The sequence below is a fragment of the Felis catus genome, chromosome C2 (assembly GCF_018350175.1).
Source record: "Felis catus isolate Fca126 chromosome C2, F.catus_Fca126_mat1.0, whole genome shotgun sequence".
NCBI classification, from domain to species: domain Eukaryota; kingdom Metazoa; phylum Chordata; class Mammalia; order Carnivora; family Felidae; genus Felis; species Felis catus.
In genome coordinates this window covers 8,165,709-8,187,156 of record NC_058376.1, presented here as the reverse complement: position 1 = coordinate 8,187,156, position 21,448 = coordinate 8,165,709, and the positions used below count along the sequence as shown (strand labels likewise).

The following is a 21,448-nucleotide window of genomic DNA, read 5'->3' as shown; positions in this document are numbered from 1 at the left end:
GTTGGGTATGGGATTGTAGTTTGAATGTAGGTTTTACTGCAAACTTCTGAGTATATTACTTCATGGTCTTCTAGCTGCATGTAGCAGATATAATTTGTATTCTGGATTCTATTAAAACAAAAAGTATGGAAAAGTTAGAGAACATAATGAGCTTCCAGATACTTGTCACTCAGCATCATCATTTATCAATTCATGGCTGCTTTTTTTTTTTTTTTTTTTTTTTTTGGCTGCTTTCAAAAAAAAACCAAAACAAAAAACCGGTATTCCTGCCTACCCCTCTTTCACTTGAGTTTTTACAAAAACCCAGATATCTGATTTCAGTTGTGACTATTTCAGTATATATCTCTAAAAGATAAGGGCTGATTTCTAAACTATAACCCCAGTGCCATTATCATACCTTAAAAAGATTAACAGTAATTTTTCACATATCCAGTAAGAGTTCAGATGGCCTGGATTGCCTCATAATGGTATGTTTTTAAAACGCGTGATTCAAACAGGATCTAAGTAAGGTCCCTTAATCGATTGATTGCTCCTCTGCATCTTTTTATTCCTCCTTGACTTTGTTGAAGAAACGGTGTCTTCTATCTTGTTTTACCTCTAGTCTAGATGTTGAGTGAATCCCTGTGGTGTCACTGACATGTTCCCCTGTCCCTTGTATTTTCTGGTACTTGGTAATAAGATCTAAGGCTTGATAACATTCCATATGTAATGCTTTCTCTTTGTTTTTTGTTGGGAGGAGGGTGGTAGGTAGGGAGACTACTCCGTGGGTGGGTGATCGGTTTCCTTTGGGAGGGACACAATATTCGACTCTGTTGGCAGCCATTACATATTAATTTATTAGTAGATTCTGGTCCTTTTTGTATGACCCCTCCCCCATGTTTTGTTGTTGTTGTGCATTCTCTGGAAGTTTTAAGGATCTGTTCTTTGTCTCTGGTGTGAAGTTTTGTAGTGATGTGCTTTGGTGGCTGGTTTCATTATGTTGGACCCATCCTTTTACTTTGGAGGTACCTGTTCTTCAGATATGGGTAAGTTTCTTGTATGCTTTCCTTGATAACTGCTTTTCTGTGGTCTTCTCAAGTGACGTACACTTTGGTTATCTTGTCTATTTGCTCTTTGTTACTTCTTGCTCTTCTTGGGAGATATTTTTTAACTTTTATCTTCCATCAGGGTTATCATTTGTTCTTTGCTTTTTATTTTTCCTTGAAGTTTATTTACTTATTTTGAGACAGAGAGAGTGTGGGGAGGGACAGAGAGGAGAGATTGAGAATCCCAACCAGGCTCTGCACTCTCAGTGCAGAGCTTGTGGCGGGGCTCAAACCCACAAACCATGAGATGAAATCAGAGTCAGACGCTTAACTGACTGAGCCATCCAGGCGCCCTGCCTTTTTTGTTTGTTTGTTTTGTTTTCTGTTAAACTAGCGTTTTGTTCTACTTCACGATAACATGTATTCTTTTACCTCCTCAAGCACATGATAGTATAGTTTAACACCATTGTTTTTTTAGTTGTTTGTTTTCCCTCTTTGTGGCATTGCCTCAGTTTCCTCTGGATTCCCATTTTTCTGCTTGTTTTGAGTGGATGGAAGCTCTTTGTGAGGTGTGAGGCTGGCTTCTTTACTGAAGGCGTGGTGTGGAGATCGAGGAACCCACGAATAGGAGTGTCCCCAGTGCTTTCACTCCAGGCCTCTGGCTGTCGCCTGATTGTCCCCATGCCTGGGGGAGAGGGAAGGGATATTCCCTGTTGCTGGTGTCTGGAGGCAGAATTGGGGAGGGGAACTGGAGTTCACAGTTCTGTGTCAAGACTCTTCATGGATTCGGTTTTCGTTTCCCGCCTCAAAACTGTTCTCTGTTGCACTGGATGTCTCCAGGTCCAGAGCGTCTGTTCATGTCCCCCACAGATTATGCCTTTGGGCTCTTTGCAGACATGGTGGTTGCCAGCCTGGACAGAGCTTGGGCTGCAATTTGAGATCTTGCTGCCTTATTTTATTTACTTGTTTACTGAAATGAACTCAGAAATGTCGCAGGTATAATATAAGTAACTTCTATTTCCTGAACCACTTGAGAGAAAGTTGTTGACATGATGTCTCTTTCTTTTTGAATATCGTAGCGCATAATTCCTACAAACAGGGACACTCTCTTGCGTAAGGTAACGGTAATACCACCACAAAAGGCAGGAAGTTAATATTGATACATCACAGCTGTCTGATCCCTAAGACCCCATTCAAGTTGCGGCAGTTGTCCCGGGAGTGTTCTTTATGGGAAGAGGATACAGTCGAGGATTACTTATGCATTTTATCGTCGTGTCTTTTCAACTGTCTTGATCTAGAACAGTTCCTCATCTGTTCTTTCTTCTATGACGTTGATATTTTTGAAGAATACAGGCTGGTTATTTTAGAGTCACCTATGCGTGTTTGTCTGATGTTTCTTTGTATTAGATGGTACGTGAAGCATCTTTGTAGGAATATCGTAGAAGCGATGCTATATTTTTCTCGTTGCATTGTTAGGTGGTGTACTCCTGGCATTGTGTTTCTGCTGTAACAAATTACCACAGATTGAGAGGCTTAAAAACCACAAATTTATTATAGTACGGTTCTGGAGTTCAGAAGTCCAAAATGGATCTCACCTGGGCTCAAATCAAGGTGCAAGCCAGCTTCCATTCCTTTCGAAGGCTCTGCTGGACAATGTCTGTCCTTCTTTTGCAGCTTCTAGAGGCTGTCCGTACTCTTTGACTTCTGGCCTCTTCCTCCATTTTCAGAGTAGTTGCTTTGGACCTTGTCCATCGTCTGCTGCCATCTCCTTCTCCTTCCTCTTTCACTTTTAAGGACTGTTGTGATGATACTGGTTAATCTCTTTATTTTGAAGTCATCTGATTAGCAAGTTCAGTTTCTCCTGCAACCTTTATTCAACCCTTCGCCCTGTAAAGTAACACGTTCACAGGTTCTTAGGATCAGGACGTGGACATCCTTGGGGGGGGGGGGTAGCGTTATTGTGCCATATGATTTCACTTTGTCCTGTTTTCTGATAATGTTCACTTTGATCACTTGATTATGGTGGTGCCTTCAGACTTCTTCATTTTAAAGTTAATCCCCGCCCTTGTAATTAGTGTGTGTTTTGTGTAGAGGTACTTTGAGACTATGTAAATAGCCCATTATTAGTAATCAGACTTCTAATTTAGTCACTTATTTTATATCACTATGGGTACCTGATTTTCTATTTTATGTAATGGGTAATAATCCATAATTGTAGTTAGTTACTTACTTTAATGCTCCAGTTGTCCAGGATTTTGTAAGAAGAAGCTCCTTCAAGTTGGTGTCTCTGCCCTTTTGGCATGTCTCCAATATGTTTTGAGCACTTTGCAGGCTTATCTTGAACTTCTGTCTCAGTCTGGAATTGGAATTGGACAATTTTTCCAAGGAGCCCTGTTTTTATTTTTTAAATAATCCTTTGTTTTGAAATAATCATAAACTCACAAGAAGTTGCAAACATAGTTTAAAGTCCCATGTACCTCCTTTATCCAGCTTCTCCCAATGGTGAGTTTTCTGTTAGCTCTACCAGGATACCCAAATCAGGAAATTGACATATCTGGTACATTTCTGTTAACTAGACAGCAGACAGACCTTATTCAGTTTTTAGTGTTCTTTAAACCTACGTGTGTGCGTGTGTAGTTCCTTGTAACTTTATACCATGTCTAGATTTGTATACCTATCCCCACAATCAAGATAATAGAGCTGCTCCATCACTTTATAAGAACTCTCTTCTGCTATCCAACCCCTTTGAATTCCCAACAGCCCTACAACCATCAGTTTATTCTCCATGTCTGTGGTTTTGTCATTTCCATACGTTGTATGAATGGAAGCATACAGTGTGTAGCCTTTTGAGATCAACTCTTTTAACTAAGCATAATGCCCTTGAGGTCCATTTGTTGTTGAGTGAATCAGTAGTTAATTTCTTTTTATTGCCAAGTAGTATTCCATAGTATGGATGGACCAAGTTTGTTCAGCCGCTCACCTCTGGCAGGACATTTAGGTTGTTTTCCAATATATTGTGTAATAATGTGAATAAAACTGCTTTCAACGTTTGAGTACAGGTTTTTGTATAAACGTAAGTGTTCTGTTTCTTGGTGGTATATGCCCGGGATTGAGATGGCTGGGTCATAAGGTGAATGCATGTTTAGTTTTGTGAGCAGCTGCCAGACTGCTTTCCAGAGTGTCCGTACCACGTTTTGTTCCCAGCAGCAAAAGTACGAGCGATCCCGTTTCTCAATATCCTTCTTACCATTTGGTGTTACGACTGTTTTTCATTTAGCTGTTCTGATAGGTGTAGTGATACCCTGTTGCGGTTTTAATTTGCATTTCCCTAATGACAGATGATGGTGAACAGCTTTTCATGTGCTTATTTGCTCTCACTTCTTCGGTGAAGTAACTGTTCATGTCTTTTGCCCATTTTCTGATTGGATTGGTGTTTTTTTTTCTGCTGTTGAGTTATGAAAGTTCTTTCGCGTATTCTAGGTGCGGGGTCTTTGTTCACTGTGTGGTCTGCGCGTGCTCTCTCCCAGTCCGTAGCGTATTGCGTAGCTTGTCACTTCATCCTCTTAGCAGTTTTTTTCAGAGTGAGCGTTTTAAATTTTAATGAAGTTCAGTTTAGTAAATTTTTCTTCAGTGGTTCGTGCATTTGAGTCAGGTTGGAGAACTCTGCCTAGAGCTCTGGTTCTTTTCGTTGAAATGGCATTTAATACGCAAGTGCCGGGCTTTAGGTATGCTCACTGCTCTCAAGGTGTGCATGCTCCCAGGCTCTCAGTGGACAGAGCCAGAGAATATGTGTGTGTCCCGAACCTTTCCAGGATCGGGGTGCCTCGTTTTCTTGGTACTTCCAAGTGTCAACATTCATTCTGTGGCTTCCTTCATTCTCCCCTGAGTCTGCTACCACAGTCCGTCTTCTTTGCACTAAAAACCTGTTTCTCCATCACTGTCTGTCTTGTTTTATTTTCCTTTATTGATTTTAAGTAGATTTTATATTCATTGGAGTTTTGTGAGAGAGCAAAGGTAAATGCATGGATTACCGTCTATGTTGAATGTATATTTATTGAAGCTGTAATATTCCCCTCTCAGATCTTTGGCACTGCTCTTTGTCTTTGATTATCTTTTGCACTGCTACCCTTTTTCGCCTTCCACCCTGATTGTGCTATTCCACAGCCTATAATCTTTCATGATTCTCATTTCCATGGAATGAAGATCCAGTATTCAGGTTCTCTTTGTAGTTGTACCTCTGCCTACCTTTCTGATCTCTTTTTCTGCAGCCCTACTGTATTTGTTCCATGTAGAGCTATTTAAGTAGTTTACATTTCCCCACATGTGTTGCGTTCTCCTTTTCTCTGAACTTTCATTTGGAGCACATTATCTGTACTTCTTTTACAGCATTTTCCGTAGAGCACAGATCCTGGCATATACTGGGTGCTTGGTACATTAAATAAATAATGCTTCCTCTAAAATAACGCCATTCAAACTGCTTTTATCCACCTTCGTTTCCTAATGGTATCATATGGTATCTTACATAAGTTTCAAAGCAACTCTGTACACCACTATTCATCTTACATAAATGCTGCTGAATGCTGTGGTATTGCCCAAGGTCCATAGGAGTTCAGCGACGTTTTTTTTTTTTTTAATTTTTTTTTTTTTAACATTTATTTATTTTTGAGACAGAGAGAGACAGAGCATGAATGGGGGAGGGGCAGAGAGAGAAGGAGACACAGAATCGGAAGCAGGCTCCAGGCTCCGAGCCATCAGCCCAGAGCCTGACGCGGGGCTCGAACTCACGGACCGCGAGATCGTGACCTGGCTGAAGTCGGACGCTTAACCGACTGCGCCACCCAGGCGCCCCGGAGTTCAGCGACATTTAACAGGCATTTGTGTATCTTATTATGTGGCCAGCCCAGATTTAGATGCTACAGACCCTTGGGGACCAAAGCTGATAAGCGTGCCCCTCGTGGGACCAACGTTAGAATCCTTAAATTCCAGCTGTTGTGGGATGGGTTTGAGGGGAGGTCTTCCATAACCTTAGTTACTCATCTCAGATGTCCTCTCCTTTAGTCTTTCCTAACTCTCCTGGAAGGAGGCAGGAATGGGGTAGAAAGAACAGCTCCATCTTCTGTGTTCTTGTTAGTTCTTTTGTGTTTACGTGTACACAGCTTTATTCTAGAAAATGTTTCTAATACCATTATTTGTATTTGGGGCCTTTGCTAAGTTGAACTGCTGTGGGCAAGACTGGTTTTTTTTTTTCTTCCTGGTATCCAGGATGCTTGGCACATCGTGTATAATATTCTCAATGATTCTCTGAACTCATTGATAGAGATTGACATTTACCCATGGTTGTCATTTCCTAACAGTAGGAAACAATACTCTTCCTTACCCCACTGACTCTATGTAAAGATACAAATCAGTTTCAAAACCTCCACTCCATACACTCTGAAAGAGGTCATCTACGGGTTAGTTTTTAGTGCAGTTTAATAAATCAGCTGTTCTGTTTCTGGATGTGTCTGGAGGTCTCTAGTCTTGAGGTGGAGCCTTGACCCTGTCTCTGTCCAGCATTAGCCATCTGGTAGCGCCTGTGTTATTTGTCAAAGAAGTGCCTTAATACAGTCTGTTAGAATTTACTAGCCTTTTTTTCAAGTCCAAGAAGATAAATTATTTCAGAAGATCTAGAATATTTACTTTCAAACATTTTGCAGACAGGTACATTGTAATTTTCCTTTGTATTTGCATACAAAATGTTAAACCTGATCTTAGCCGAAAGGCTGAGAAGCGATTGCATGCAAAATGTTGAGCTTATCTGTGGCTTTTTCACAAACCAGGCCAAACCTGGTGGCTTACCATTTCTTCGCTCACAATTTTCCAATCTGGGCAGGGCTTCTTCCTCCATGCTGCGTGGCAGCTGCGGGGACTGGAGAGTCTGAGATGACTTTGTCTTTCACATGGACGGTGTCTGGTGTGTCTTCCTCTGCACGGCTGTTTCTTCCAACACGCGCTTTCTCACGGCGTGATCTTGGGGTGCTTGGACTTTGTACGTGGTTGACTGGATTTCAGAGGTGGTGACCGGATTCTAGAGGTGCCGACGGCAGGAGCTGCTGCGCCCCCTGAGGCCTTAGGCCCGGACCCGGCACAGTGTCCTCGTCGCCAGCTTCTTCAGTCCCGCAGTGAGTCTTGGGCCCGTCTGGATTCAGGCGGAGGAGACTGTAAGATGTGGTCACTGGCAAGAGTGGCTTATTGGGGCCACCAAAGAACATTCCACCGCACGAACAAGTATCTTTCTGAAGGGGAGAAGGGAAAAAAGATGACTTCTCTGTTCTTTTTGCTTTGTCTCATCTTACTGGCTTATTCGTTCGATAGTGCAGTGTTTGTTAGAGCTCTGCTCAGATAGCTGTGTAGTGTTAGTATAATTTGTTAAATTCAGTTAGACTGTGTATGGGTAGGGTTCATAAATCCACATTTGGGGATGGGGAAGAAAAGATCATGAGTACTTTATGGGATGCTCGGCCCCAATTTACACCTAAGCGAAAGTACCGAAGTACTAGATAGAAACTTTGAATATGTACTTTGTGAAATAGGTGACATAAATCTCCTTTTGGGTCACGTGTTACAGTCCGTAAAAACACCTCTGGCTTTTCTCCAGTAATCCTGTGCTTGTCTTATGTCCCGGAGAAAGAAGAGGTAGACCGTCCTCAGATCTTCTGTAAGAAACCCGAACAGATCTCTTTTTCCTTAATGCGCAGGATGTGACAGCTATTTCATTTAAATGGCTCTCATCTGGATTCTATTTTGAGGTCATTCTGCTACTAGGCATTGGGTATGACCACGGAAATTCATCAGAAACATTGTGGCCCACAGACCATATAATCAATCCTTTGGAAAGCTTAAGGCGAGGTGCAGATTTTGGGGGTTGACCCCAGACTTAGCATATTCAGAAGTCTTAGAAGGGATCTGGGTGATGTCAAGTCTGAGGAGCAATGCGTTCTCCATGGGGGGTAATATCACCCCCACCAGGGTAATAATTGTTGGAGATGAGGGAGTGAAAAAATTAGGTATTAATGATGGTTTGTGGCCCTCTGAAAGTCAACCCTACCTGACAAAATATTTCAGGTTTCATTTTTCTTATTAAGGAGAAATTTAATTTAAATTTGATTTAGTTCTTCCCCCCCCCCCCCCCCCCGACCTCTGAGGATGGGAATACTTTTAAAAAGGTTGAGAAATATCGTCCTGTGAGAAATATTCTGACATCATACCTGCCCCACAGGACCTGTGACCGCCCCCCCCCCCCCCATCCTGGGAAACTGTAGTATGTGATTTGGTTAATGTTTCTTAAGACTAAGATTTTACTGATGTTAAGTGGAATTTCTTTTAAAATATCTAGAGAATGGAAACATTTTACTCTATGGCATTTTGCATCCAAGCAGATTGATTTTTATCTTTATGAACAAAGCACTGCTGGAATGGACTCTGTTCTGGGATTTAAAAACCTTTTAGCTCTCTATTAGCAAAAACTCTTCGTGTTATTTAGCTTGTTAACACACAGCTCGCCAGGATCCCTTGTATGCCACAGGAAAGAGGTGTTCCTGTCTCGAGGGAGTGAGGCCTGTCCCTTTGCTTCTGTCTCCTGTGTGGTGCAGGCCGTGGTGGGGGAGGAGGGCTGCGAGGGGTGGAAGGCAGGACCTCCAGTGGCCCTGTTCACGGTGGGGGGCAGGGGGGGCGGGTGGGGAGGAGGAGTGTAGGAGTAATACTGTTCCCTGGGTTTGCTGGCCTTTTCCTCTGTTTTGGGCTAGGTATAAATGGAAATGCTTTTTTGTGGGGACGCCTGACTGACTCCTTTGGTAGAGCATGCAACTCTTGATCTTGGGGTTGTGAGTTCGAGCCCCACGGTGAGTGTAGAGGTTACTTAGGGTAAAAAAGTCTTCCAAAAAGATGTGGAGTATGAGAGGATGGTGGTGGGAGAAGTAGAAGAGAAGTTTCCAATATACTACTTTCTGTAAAGAAAACTCCCACATTTTGATTTGGGTATTTCTAGGTCCTTCAAGGGAGTGTTGACATTATTTGTACTCGTTTTGTTTTCTGTGTAATTTGTGCAGGCTCAGGAGAGTTAAAGAAGTAGTACATCCAGAAAACTGAAGGCCTCTGTAAAATCTGCATTCACCTGAAAACACGTTGCTTGGCAGCTGACAAGATGCTGGGCTAGATTATCTGTTGAATCAGTGAATGAAAGTCATCCACAGGTTATTTTGAAAAATGTAGTTTTCTTTTCTGTGATTTTATTTTTAAAATTTTAATTTTTTTTAATGTTTATTTTTGAGAGAGAGACAGTGCGAGCGTGAAGGGACAGAGAGAGAGGGAGACACAGAATCCGAAGCAGGCTCCAGGCTCTGAGCTGTCAGCATAGAGCCCGACGTGGGGCTGGAACCCACGAACTGTGAGATCATGACCTGAGCCGGAGTCAGCCGCCCAACCGACTGAGCCACCCAGGCGCCCCTGTTTTCTACAATTTTAGAATCCAGTCTGTAGAATAGTGTTGAAGGAAGAATGAACTGGGAAGATAGAGGAATGTTGGGGGCCAGTGTTTTTCCTACTGCCGTGCTTTTGACTCTCCCTAGCCATCAGGATCCTTGTCTTCAAACTTGAGTTATTTTGTAGATGATCTTTTAAGAGCCCTTCAGGGTCCAGAATTTTATTACCTAATATCGTGACCACATTAGAAATACCGCCAGGTTGATGGAGTTGTGAGAGGGAATTCGTTCCGGTTGCCACACAGACAGCAGGGTACATAGTTAAGCTGCTGTAACTGAGAGCCGGCTAATGGATGGCCCCAAGAACAGAGTCGTCTGGAGGTGAATGGCCTGGTTGGTGGGGGTGACTGCCTCAGTTGGTCTTTCAGAGACGCAGATTTCTTTTATCTTGGTTTGCCACCAGACCCCGAGGTATGGCTGTCAGTTGTGTTGTCCTTGCCCCAGTTTACAGAGAGACACAGAAGTGTTCACTCCATGTCTTCCAGCCCACAGGTGGCACCCCACCCATGTTTTCACTTTTCATTTGTCCGTGAGAACTTTGTCCCATGGCCATACTTAGGCGAAAGGGAGGCTGGGAAATGTAACCTCTCTGGGCAGCCATGGGCTTGGCTACAATTATGGAAGAAGGAGGGGACTGTCTTTGCCACAGATAGTGTAGGTGAAGCTATTTAATTTTCTTAGTATACTTTTGGGGGAAGCTTTTTTACTTAAGGTCTTTATTAAAAAAATATGCAAAAAATTATGTAATTACTATAAAGAGGAAGTTTTGGCAAGTGATGGGTTAAAATGCTAAGTAGAATATATCAAAAGACAAGTTTTAAAATGAACCAGAATCCTAAAACTGACCAGCTCTAACTGATGACACCTTTGTCTCCTCAGAGTACAAGCTAGGTAAGAGTTGTTTAATCTGTGGGGCATTCTGTGTTCATAGGAACATTCAGGTACACATTCAGTCACAGACCACGTCTCTGTTTTCTGGAGGAGTAGCCCATAGTTCATTTCAGTAAGCTAGCCCAGTAGAAGGAAGCTCCTTCTTAAATACATACCATTAGGCCTCTTGGGCTCTGAATTCTTATCAGAAGTCCCTAAATTTGGCCCTGTGTCAAAATCGCCTTAGGGCCCTTGTTCGAAATGGGTGTTCTGGCCCTACTCTCTGGAGGTGCTGGTGGTTAGATTTCTGAATCTGAATTTTTAACCAGCCCCTCAGGGTGATTCTGTTGGAGCTGTGAGGCGTCTGGGGACCATGGCTGTACATAGTCCGTGCCTCACTTGCCTCACACGCGAAAGTGCAAAATTATACCTATGTGGCTTCATAGGGTTCAGAGAGCACGAAATGAGTTGTATTTGTAATTATTTCACAACTAAAAAGTACCATCCAGAATTTAGGGAATTTAGAGTGGTGTTATAAGCCACGTCCGTTCCAGGAGTCGAGCTTATTTATTTGCCCAACAGACCCAAGGGGTAAGTGCTGTTCTCTCCAGAAATAACTATAAGGTAGAAATCTGGGTTTCCTGATACTGCGTAATTGAACGGGGATTCAGAAAAAGTTACCTCCCAGCGTAACTACCAACAGGGGAACAAGCCGGCCAGATAACTTACGTACTTTTGTTTCCACATGGTTAAGATACCATGTGTCAACTTGATGACACACGTTCGGTGTCATCAGTATGGGTAACTTGGAGCTTTGCACTTTGGCGAGGCCGGCCTGAATGTGACACGGTCTCTGCCCATTGGGAAGTTACAACCTCATAGAGAAGACTTCCGAACAGAACGTGATCATGTTCTTAGGAACATTTTTTTTTTTTTTTTAAAGACTTAATCCTGCAGCCATAACAGGGCAGGATCTGAGTACGATGTTCGGATGTTCGCGTTCAGAGGAAGGGAGAGGTCCGGCGAGGTGGAGGGCGCAGCTGGAGACGGGGGTGACTTCCCTCTTCTCTCCCCCTTCCCTGAGAGAGAGCAGCCTCCGGCAGGTCCTCGGAGGACTCCTTTCCCCCCTCGTGTCGGGACCTGGGAGGCAGATGAGATGCTAGACCAGCCTGCAGGGGTTACGGATGCGCCCCCTTCCCTGAAGTAGAGGGAGGCAGAACGAATTCGATGGTGCGGACCCTGTGCTGGGCCCTACGCGTGTCACCGTAGCCGTTCAGCGGTCCCGCGAGTGGCACGGGCCGGGTTCGTTAGTGGGAGGAGCGTGGGTCTCACAGCCTAGAAGCACTTGGTGGTGCTGGCGCCGGCTGTGGCTTCTGCACGGATAATCGAAAACGTGGCTGTTCCTGGGGGGGCGGCTTCACAGCACATCTCAGACCCATCCTTCCTTTCGGCCTGGTGGATTTGCCTCGCTTTCGCCCGGGCAGCCTTTCGCCCGCGCGACCTGGCGGGATGCTGCGGCTGGAGATGCGGGCTCAGTAGGAAGCCGCGGGGCTTGTAGCATGGGAGGAGCGGGAGGAGCGGGAGGGGAAACAGGCGGCATTTGGTGGCCGTGAGTCTCCACGGGAAATGGGAAGGTTGGTTTCTTTGACAGCGTGCCAAACGTTAGGGTTAAAGTAGTGAGAAGGAGAAAGACACGGTTGGTGCCCTCACGTTGCTGACAGCACCTTAGCGTTTGCTGTTCGCGTTAGATTATGTGGGAGACCTGCTTGAGCTCTTCCAGGTTGGGGGGCTCCCTATCGGGTTTTGATGAGCATGAGTGGGGGGGGATTTTACACGGTCTGTCTCCTAGCGGTTGTCTTTGTTATTTATTGAGTTGTTTTTTTTAAGTTTATTTATTTTGAGAGGGAGAGAGAGAGGGAGCGAGCAAGTGGGGGAGGGGCAGAGAGAGAGGGAGAGGGAGAATCCCAAGCAGGCTCTGTGCTCTCAGTGCAGAGTCCGATGTGGGGCTGGATCCCCTGAACCTTAACTTGCCTAACTGACGGAGCCACCCAGGCACCCCTGGTTATTGTCAAGAAGCTAGAATGAACTTACCAAAAACCGGTAAGATTGCAGATCGTTCCGAGCGAGAGGTGCCCGTAAATGAAACACACTTTTTTACGTGATCCAGGAAGACAGATACAGATTGGAACATTGTTCGGAGGTGACGTTTATAGAATGTCTTTCTTGTGTTAGTTTGCTGTGGCTGCTGTGACAAATCACCACAAACTTAGTCACGCCGGAAGTCTGGAATCCGTCCCGTTGGGCTGAACTCAGAGTGTCTGCGTGGCTGTGCTTCCTCAGGTGTCTCTAGGAGGCTGCTGCCATTCCTTGGCGGCTGGTCACGGCGACACTCCAGTCTCTCCCTGTGTGGTCATGTCACCTTTTCCTCTCCTGTGTCAAATCTCCCCCTGCCCTTCTCTTTCACGGACACTTGTGATGGCAGGCAGGGCACCTGGATATCTCCTCAGCTCGAGATCTTTCACTTACTCATCATCACATTAGCAAAGGCCCTTTTCCAAATATGCTAACACCTATAGGTTTCAGAGGTAAGGATGTGGATAGTTTTTGGGGGGTGACATCTTTCAACTTCCACTCCTATAAATTATTTGGAAGAGTAGGAAGGTGGCTTTTGAAACAGTAACTTTTAGATCTCTCATGAGTATGTTTCCCGTTACAGTAAGAGTTCATAGTATGTCTTGTAACATTTCCGTGTTAGCTTGATGATCCAGATTTGGGATCCAGATTGGGAGTCTTCACCCCAAATTTCACCACGCTGCATGTCATTTATAATAATGGTTTTAAGCTACTTGTCTCTAAATAATGGGGGTTATTCTTTTAGGGCTGGCTCAAGCTGACAGTGGTAATTTTTATCAAGCATTTATTAAAAATGAATCTAAATTTAGGCAAATGATTAAATTGTTGGCACTTAATTTAGCAATCTAGGAATTTTAATGACTGAGAGGGTGCAGATTGCAGGATAGAGGGAAAAATATACTATGATTATACTTTTTCTAATGTGGCTTGGTTATATCAGACTTGAAAATGTGTTATAGTTGGACTGTTTTATTTTATTCTGCTCCTTTGTTTTAGCTAATTTTGGACAAATACAGCTAGCTCATTGTGGATAAACTATGAACACACATATTAAACAGCGTTAAAAAAAAAAAAAGAAAAGATGTTCACACTTAGAGTGGATGGTGTCAATGGAGGGTTTTTGAAGTTGTGAGCTAGTCATGGACATAAATGTGTGTGTGTGTTAATTTAATTTATATAAAAACTTTGTGTGTGTGTGTTTATTTGAGAGAGAGAGAGCAAGAGGGGTAGGGGCAGAGAGAGAGGAAGACGGGATCCAAAGCAGGCCCTGCACTGACAGCTGAGAGCCCGATGCGGGGCTTGCACTCACGAACCGCAAGATCATGACTGAGCTGAAGTCAGACGCTTAACTGACTGAGCCACCCAGACGCCCTTGGTTTTATTTACTTTTAAATATTTATTTATTTTGAGAGAGAGAGAGAGAGAGAGAAAGTGTGCATGTGAGTGGGAGCAGGGGAGGGGTGGGGGGGGGAGCGAGAGAATTCCAAGCAGGCCCCACATGCTGTGCAGATTCCAATGCGGGGCTCCATCTCAGGACCGCGAGATCGTGACCTGAGCCCAAATCCAGGGTCACATGTTTGACTGTGCCACCCAGATCACCCATGTGTATTAATTTTAAAACCTGGTTCTTTCTTGAACCTGCCTATTGTTTTGTCAGCCTTTAAAAAAGTAGTCTTTTATTTCTCTGAACATCTTAAGATACATATTTTGAAGATCTTTTTAGTTACTCCTGTTATTTCTAGTTCCTTGGGTTATCTGTTGGATTTCTGTTGTGATGGAAGGTTTTTTTGTGTGTTGTAAATACTGTGCATGAGATCTTCACAGGGACTTCTGAAGGTGTTCTGTATTTTGAGGGCAGTGCCTCTCTGTTTTCAAATGTGAAAGTCACCGACACTTTCCACTTCTCATAACCCATTTCCCAAATGTGATAACCATAAACATCAGTCTGTTTAACCTGCCTCTCGCGGAGTACAGTTGTTGCCATGGTTTTTACTGCTACATATGTTACATTATACATTATAAACTCCAGCATACAATTTTTACGAGTTTTGAGTACATGTTTTAAACTCCAACTTAAAAGTTTTTGTTTTAAACAATCAAGTCTTTTAATAAATTATGAGAAGCAACATATATTTATGAAAATTTACTTATTTGCATTTCAGACACTTTTTATTCCTTTGTGTCGATTTGTGTTTCCATCCATTCTCATTTCTCTTCAGTCTGAAGAAATTCTTTAGCATTTTTCATTGGGTAGGTTTGCTGGCAGAGAATTCTCTCCGATTTTGAACAATTTTGGAAATGTCTTTATTTTACCTTTGTGTTGGAGGGTTCTTTTCACTGCACGTGGAATTTCGGGTTGATCATTTTTTGTCATTCGGCGCATGAAGGGTGGTGGTCCGGTCTCTGGCTCCCATTGTTGCTGATGAGATGCTATTGATTTTACTATATTGTTCTTCTGTGTATATGTAGTGTCTGTCTGTGCTCTGGCTGCTTTCAAGATTTTATCTTTGGTGGTAAGCTGTTTGCCCATGATATGCCTGGGTATGCTTATAATTTGAGAGGTATTTAGCCATGATTTCTTCACATTTGTCTGCCTGCTCCTCACAGTTTTCTGTGATTTCACTTACATGTGTCAGAACATTTTATATTCTGTAGGTCTTTGAGGGTCTGTTTTATTTTTTTCAGTTTTCTCTGTTTTATTTTTTTTTTATTAAAAAAAATTTTTTTAAATGTTTATTTATTTTTGAGACAGAGAGAGACAGAGCATGAACAGGGGAGGGTCAGATCAGAGAGAGAGGGAGACACAGAATCTGAAGCAGGCTCCAGGCTCTGAGCTGTCAGCACAGAGCCCGACATGGGGCTCGAACTCATGGACCGTGAGATCGTGACCTGAGCCGAAGTTGGACGCTTAACCGACTGAGCCACCCAGGCGCCCCAGTTTTCTCTGTTTTAGAGTGGGTAATTTCTATTGACCTCTCATTTTACTGATTTTTTTTTTCCTGCTGTCTTCAGTATGCTGTTAAAATCCATCCAGTAAAGTTTTCATTTAGTTATTATATTTTTTACTCTTAGAATTCCTTTTTTTTTCTTTTTTGTAGTTTTAATTTTTCTGCTGTTCAGATAATTCTCTCTGTTCACACATTAAAGGGCATTTTTTTTTAAAGTTTATGTGTTTTCTTCTAATTCTTTGTGTAAGACATCTGCTTTAGAGTCTTTGTTTGCTAAATCTAACATCTGGTCCATCCTGGGGTTGGTGTTCTATTGACTCCTTTTTTCCCCCCTTGATTGTGGATCACATGGTTTTTTCCTTTGCTTGTTTACTAATATTTGACTAAATATTATTTTCTTCTTGTTAAGTGTGTTAATGTTTATTCTCGAAGGCTGGTTGGTTACTTTGAATTTATATATATTTGGTTTTATACTGTATTTTGCAAGATCTATGGAAAGCTCAAGGTGAATCCCCTCTAATATGGGGGGATGACTTCCAAACTGAGCCTTCATATCTTGCCCTGGGTTTGGTTTTAGACACTATTACTATTGGTTCATAGGCTATATTCTAGGAGATCCGGCCCTTAGTCTTGAAATGAGGAAAGGAAGTTAAGAGTATGTGTTTGTCCTGGTTTTCCAGTGAAATAGACCCAAAGGGAGATACATGATTTATTATAAGGAATTGGCTCACCTGATTATCAAGACTGGGAAGTCCTCTAAGATCTGCTGAGGGCAAGTTAGAGACCCAGGAGAGCTGATGGTGTAGCAAATTTGAGTTGGAGTCCAGAGGCCTGGGAATCATAAGAGCTGATGACTTAAGTTCCGTTCTGAAAACCCACAGGCTCTAGCTAGACTTAAGAAGAGTCAGTGTTTCAGTTTGAGTCCAAAGGCAGGAAAAAGGTTGGTGTCCCGGCTCAATGTGGTCAGACAGGAGTTCTCTCTTATTGTGGGAGGGTCAGCCTTTTTATTTTTTTATTCAGGCCCTCAGCTAACTGGATGAAGCCACGCACAGTAGGGAGAAGTTTATTCAGATGGTAACCTCATCCAGAAACACCCTCACTACACACCCAGAAAAATGTTTGACCGAATGTCTGGACGCCTCATGACCCAGTCAAGTTGACACATTTAAATGAACCTTTATAAGATATTAATTAGATCTTTCCACGATGCCTGGGCAGGGACTCCCCACATGCCTACGCCTGCTCGTTCGACATCATTTCTGTTCTGTTCTCAACGTCTTAGCAGTCACTCTTTGCTACGCTTTGAGTAGACTCACTCTGCCCATGTGAATTCTGGTCCTCTTGGGTCCCCTTTTGCACAGCTTCCTTCTCTCTGTTGCCCTGTCCACCAAGATTCCAGCTGCTTCCGTTGTTGAGATCTTTACTTCACATCTCAGCAGGACCCCCGTGCTTTGCTTGGACTCCAGCTCCTTCCGCCTTGCTGAGAAGTTGTCCTCAGAGAACAAGGGCAAAACAGGCTCAGTGGAGGAAAGTGTTCTTACAAAATAGTAGCTATTCCCCTGGTTATATTTCATAGAGCGGGCACATTTTTAAATAATGCAATGATGTGGGCTTTTGGGCCAGAGGGTTGGACTCTAGAGTAATCGAATTCCACTTCCTGCTTAGTGTTAGAGTCATGGCTGAGGCAGGTGTTATGGGTCCCAGGCTCTGCAGGAACATGCAGCGACGGGGGGTGCCATTCATGAACTCTCCATTAGTGGATGGCTTTATTCTTTTATTCTTTCTCCACGTGTTCTCCTGTAACGTTCTTCTTATTTCTGATGTTAGTCCTGTGTTCTTGAAACACAGGAAGCTAGTCAATTCATTCCATAATTGTGAGACTTGCTTAATTATTTGAAGGCATCTACTCACTGTTCCTCTAGTCTTTCACTGATCTTGGCTGATCAGCCTTGGTCCTTCCAGATTCCCATCCATCTATTATTTTCTCAGAAGTTTTAGGTTTTCTCATTGCCACTCATTGTGTGCATCTAGAAGTTAAAAGACTTGTGAGCTTGAGAAGCTGTACGGATACAAAGACTACACATTCAGATCTCTCCTGTCATATTCTTGGCAGGAGTGTTTCTGACACTCCTTTCTCAAATCTAAATTGGTTCCCCTTTTTATATTCTGTTCGTAATTCATATTTCATATCTGTTAGCCCAGTTTGCAGTCCTATATTACTGTGATTTTTGTCTGTTTCCCACGTTGGATCATGAGTTCTCTGAGGGCAGGCGTAGTGACAGTAAATTGTGCCCTTGTGTCTCTGGTACTCGGCACGTGATCATTGAAGAAATGGTGAATTTAAAAGTCTCCTTATGTCAAGACATCATCTGATTTTTAGGATAGTTGCATATATGCCGTTATTTGGCATTATTTTTCATTTGTTTCTATAAGTGTAAAGGATGATACTTCTGCAGTGTGTACAGATGTACGAATGTCTCTCTTTTGACTTCTCCCCACTCCCACCCCATCACCTTCCCAGGCCCATTGTCCTAACTAGAGGTACTGCTCTTACAGCTGTGCAGTTCATCTTTCTGGACTCTTTCCTGTGTATTTTCATTTATGTATAAGTATGCTTTTGTTGTCATTACATACGTATGCTATCTTTGTACATACTTCTGTGTAGCAGTGGGGTTTAAATGCTCGGTTAAAATGGCAATTAAGTATTATTTGACTTTTATCATTGATTTGATCATTAGATCTTTTTCAGTGTTTATTTTACTTTCAGATATCCTAAGTAAGGCACATAACTTCTAGACTTTGGTTTCCACATCTGCTAAAGGATTGATTGGAATGAGGTGAAATTGAAGTCCTTGTAACTGTCTGATAATTAAATTTGATGTTACTGTATAATTCATCTATATTAGGTATGAAAAATGTGCTATCTGCATAATATAAAAACTGTAGGAAGATGAAGAACATGACTGTGGGTAGCAAAAGGAAATGTTGGGGTAAGTCGTTACAGTGTTCAGGTTTTGTCCTCCAGGAGTGGCTGGAGGATGGTGGTAGTTGCTGAAAAGAGTAGTGGGATCATCTGTTTTGGGGACTTTGGCACGAGGGAGTTGGTGGTGTACCGATCTTGCGAAGGTAGCTGATGATATCCTAAAGGGGATTTCTACCTAGCTCCCTGGATTTTCACACCACAGCTGTACATTTAGTAACACAATGAATGCTTCTGGAAAGATTGTGTAGAAACCAAAACTTACACAGGTAAATCTTTGTTAGTGATTTATTTAAAAATATTTTATAGAAAATAGTTTCCCAGGCTACTTTAACCCCTTTCTCCTCTCCCCAAAGAGAAACAAACAAGAATAGAAAAGCAAATTTTGCTGAGTTAACGGTTTGTTTGTAAGCTCTCTTGTGATAAAATACAGCAGAATCTTTCAATTTCTTTCAGTTTCTTTTGTCAAGTAGCTCACATATTGTATGGATTAAAGAATTGTATTTCTAATACTTTTTTCATATATCATCACTTGTATTTATTTACTTTTAATGATTATTTTTGAGAGAGAGCGAGACAGAGCATGAGCAGGAGAGGGGCAGAGAGGGAGACCCAGAATCCGAAGCAGGCTCCAGGCTCCTGGCTGTCAGCGCGGAGCCCGACGCCAGACTCGACCACCCCTTTATTTATTATTTTTTTTTATTTAAAAAAAAATTTTTTTTTCAACATTTATTTATTTTTGGGACAGAGAGAGACAGAGCATGAACAGGGGAGGGGCAGAGAGAGAGGGAGACACAGAATCGGAAACAGGCTCCAGGCTCTGAGCCATCAGCCCAGAGCCCAACGCGGGGCTCGAACTCACGGACCATGAGATCGTGACCTGGCTGAAGTCGGACGCTTAACCGACTGCGCCACCCAGGCGCCCCCACCCCTTTATTTTTAAAAGGAACTTTTAATTATGGAAGACTTAAGAGATACATAGGGAGAGTAACATAATGAACCATCATGTCCCTGTCATCCTTGCTTCCGCAGTGATCAGGATTTTGCCCGCCTGGTTTTTGAGCATTTTCAGTGTAAGTAATACCGTAATTAAAAATAATTCTTTTTTTTTTTTTAATAAAAAAATTTTTTTTTGAGAGAGAGCACGATTAGGGGAGGGAGGGGGAGAGAGAAAAAGAAAGAATCCCAAGCAGGCTCCACGCTCAGCATGGAGCTGGACACAGGGCTCAATCCCACGACCATGAGATCACGACCTGAGCCAAAATCAAGAGTTGGACGCTCAACCGAATGAGCCACCCAGGCGCCCCCAAATTATTCTTTTTTAAAAAAGAGTTCTGCTGTTTAACAGGAATAAAACTGTGCCCAAGCTTTATGTGGAGTTGATAATCCCATATTTCTTAGCACAGACAACATTCTCTGTGGCAGAACCGCTAGATTTTGTGCTTTTTTGCACTGAAGTGGGTTCTAGAACTAAGCCAGCCATGGCGAACTCCGTTGCTCCACCACTAGATTTCGTGTACCGCCTAACTGTACTTCTCGTCGTGTCTTAAATACTGAAGAGTTTTAACTCACTCGTTTCAGCAAAGCAACCCGAAGCAGGTGTTTTAGGAGATGACGCGGCTTGATGATCGTGGTTTTTCTCTTGTGTATTGAGAGTCTGCTGTAGTTGAGGAAGCTGGCCTTCCCCAAGGGCGAGATGAGCAAGGCTCGTCCCATTTTCCGGGGCTGGAAGCCGGCACGTGTGCAGTTAGGTAGCTACAGTCCAAGGCCAGTGGCGTGAGGCCCGAGAGTCTCGGTGTAAACGCTGCTCTGCAGGGCTGTGGAGAGAGGGGTCTGCGGGCAGCGTGGGCCGGAGACTTCCGTGGAAGGCAGCGCTGGTGTTGGGCTCAGAGCTTGGTGTGGACACCCAGAGCAGGATGAGGAAAGCTCGTGGAACAGCCCCAGCAACAACGTGGCCTTCCCCGTTGTGGCTGGAGTGTCAGCTTGGGGAAAATTGATGGTAGGAGAGAAGACTAGAAAGGTGAAGGGTAGCGGTAGCCTGAAACGCACCGGCAGAGAGAGTCGCTCGGCACAGCTGACCGCATGTTGTGAATGCCTCACACGTGCTGTGTCACTGATAAGAACAACCTTACGGGATTATCCTCCCCTTGTGGGTGAGGACGGACACGCAGTCATCTAGGAGTTGGAACCTGGCGCAAGGCCTCCCGTTAAGTTGTGGAGCCTGGAGTTAAACTGGGGCAGGCTGGCTGCAGGGCCTTGAGTCAGCAACCCGAAGTTAAGCGACACTAGGTGCTTTTTTGGGTCTTATTGCGGACAATAACCTGCCAGTGTATCGACTGATTTTTAAAAAATAAAGACCTTTAATAGTTCATTAGCGTGAGCTTTTTACCTGTATTGGGTTTAAAAAATTGGGTGTACTTGGAGGTGGTTCTCATAGTTGTGGCTGTGAGCTATAGGTAGCACGATGGCTTTCACGTTTAAGGTGTCGGTTGAATTTCTTGGGCCTTTTTGTTTGTTTGTTTGTGACTGATTATAAGAGATGTGCTTATTTATAAAAGTTGTGATGGACAGAAAAGTATAAAGAAGCAAATTTAAAAATCACCCAGAATTTTATTAGCCAGAGACATTCGTTATTAATCTTCTATATTTTTCCTCAGAGATTTTTCAGTGTATTTATTTTACTTTCCTGAGATTGTGCTTCGGAGGGAAGGTTTTGTGTTCTTTCTGATACAGTGTGTGACTCTTTCCCTTAAGTCATAGTTATCGTAAGAACTTAACTTAGAGACATAATATTTTGTCATGTGAATGTACCATAACCTCTGTCACCTTGTCTTTTTAGTGTTGAAATCTTTTATTTTCTGATTTCTAAATTATTTTTAATGAGACTTGTATATAAAGATGTCGTATTTTCTATCATGAAAGGGATTTCTAGATATGAAATCTAGAAATGGATCCATCTAGAGATGGAACATG

The 21,448-nt window shown here is 43.0% G+C and overlaps 1 protein-coding gene across 3 annotated transcripts in view; it reads left to right on the top strand.

Annotated features, from left to right (window-relative positions):
• The window catches only part of DYRK1A (dual specificity tyrosine phosphorylation regulated kinase 1A), a 149,429-nt gene that overhangs the window by 21,955 nt on the left and 106,026 nt on the right, over positions 1-21,448 (top strand). The window lies entirely within an intron of this gene.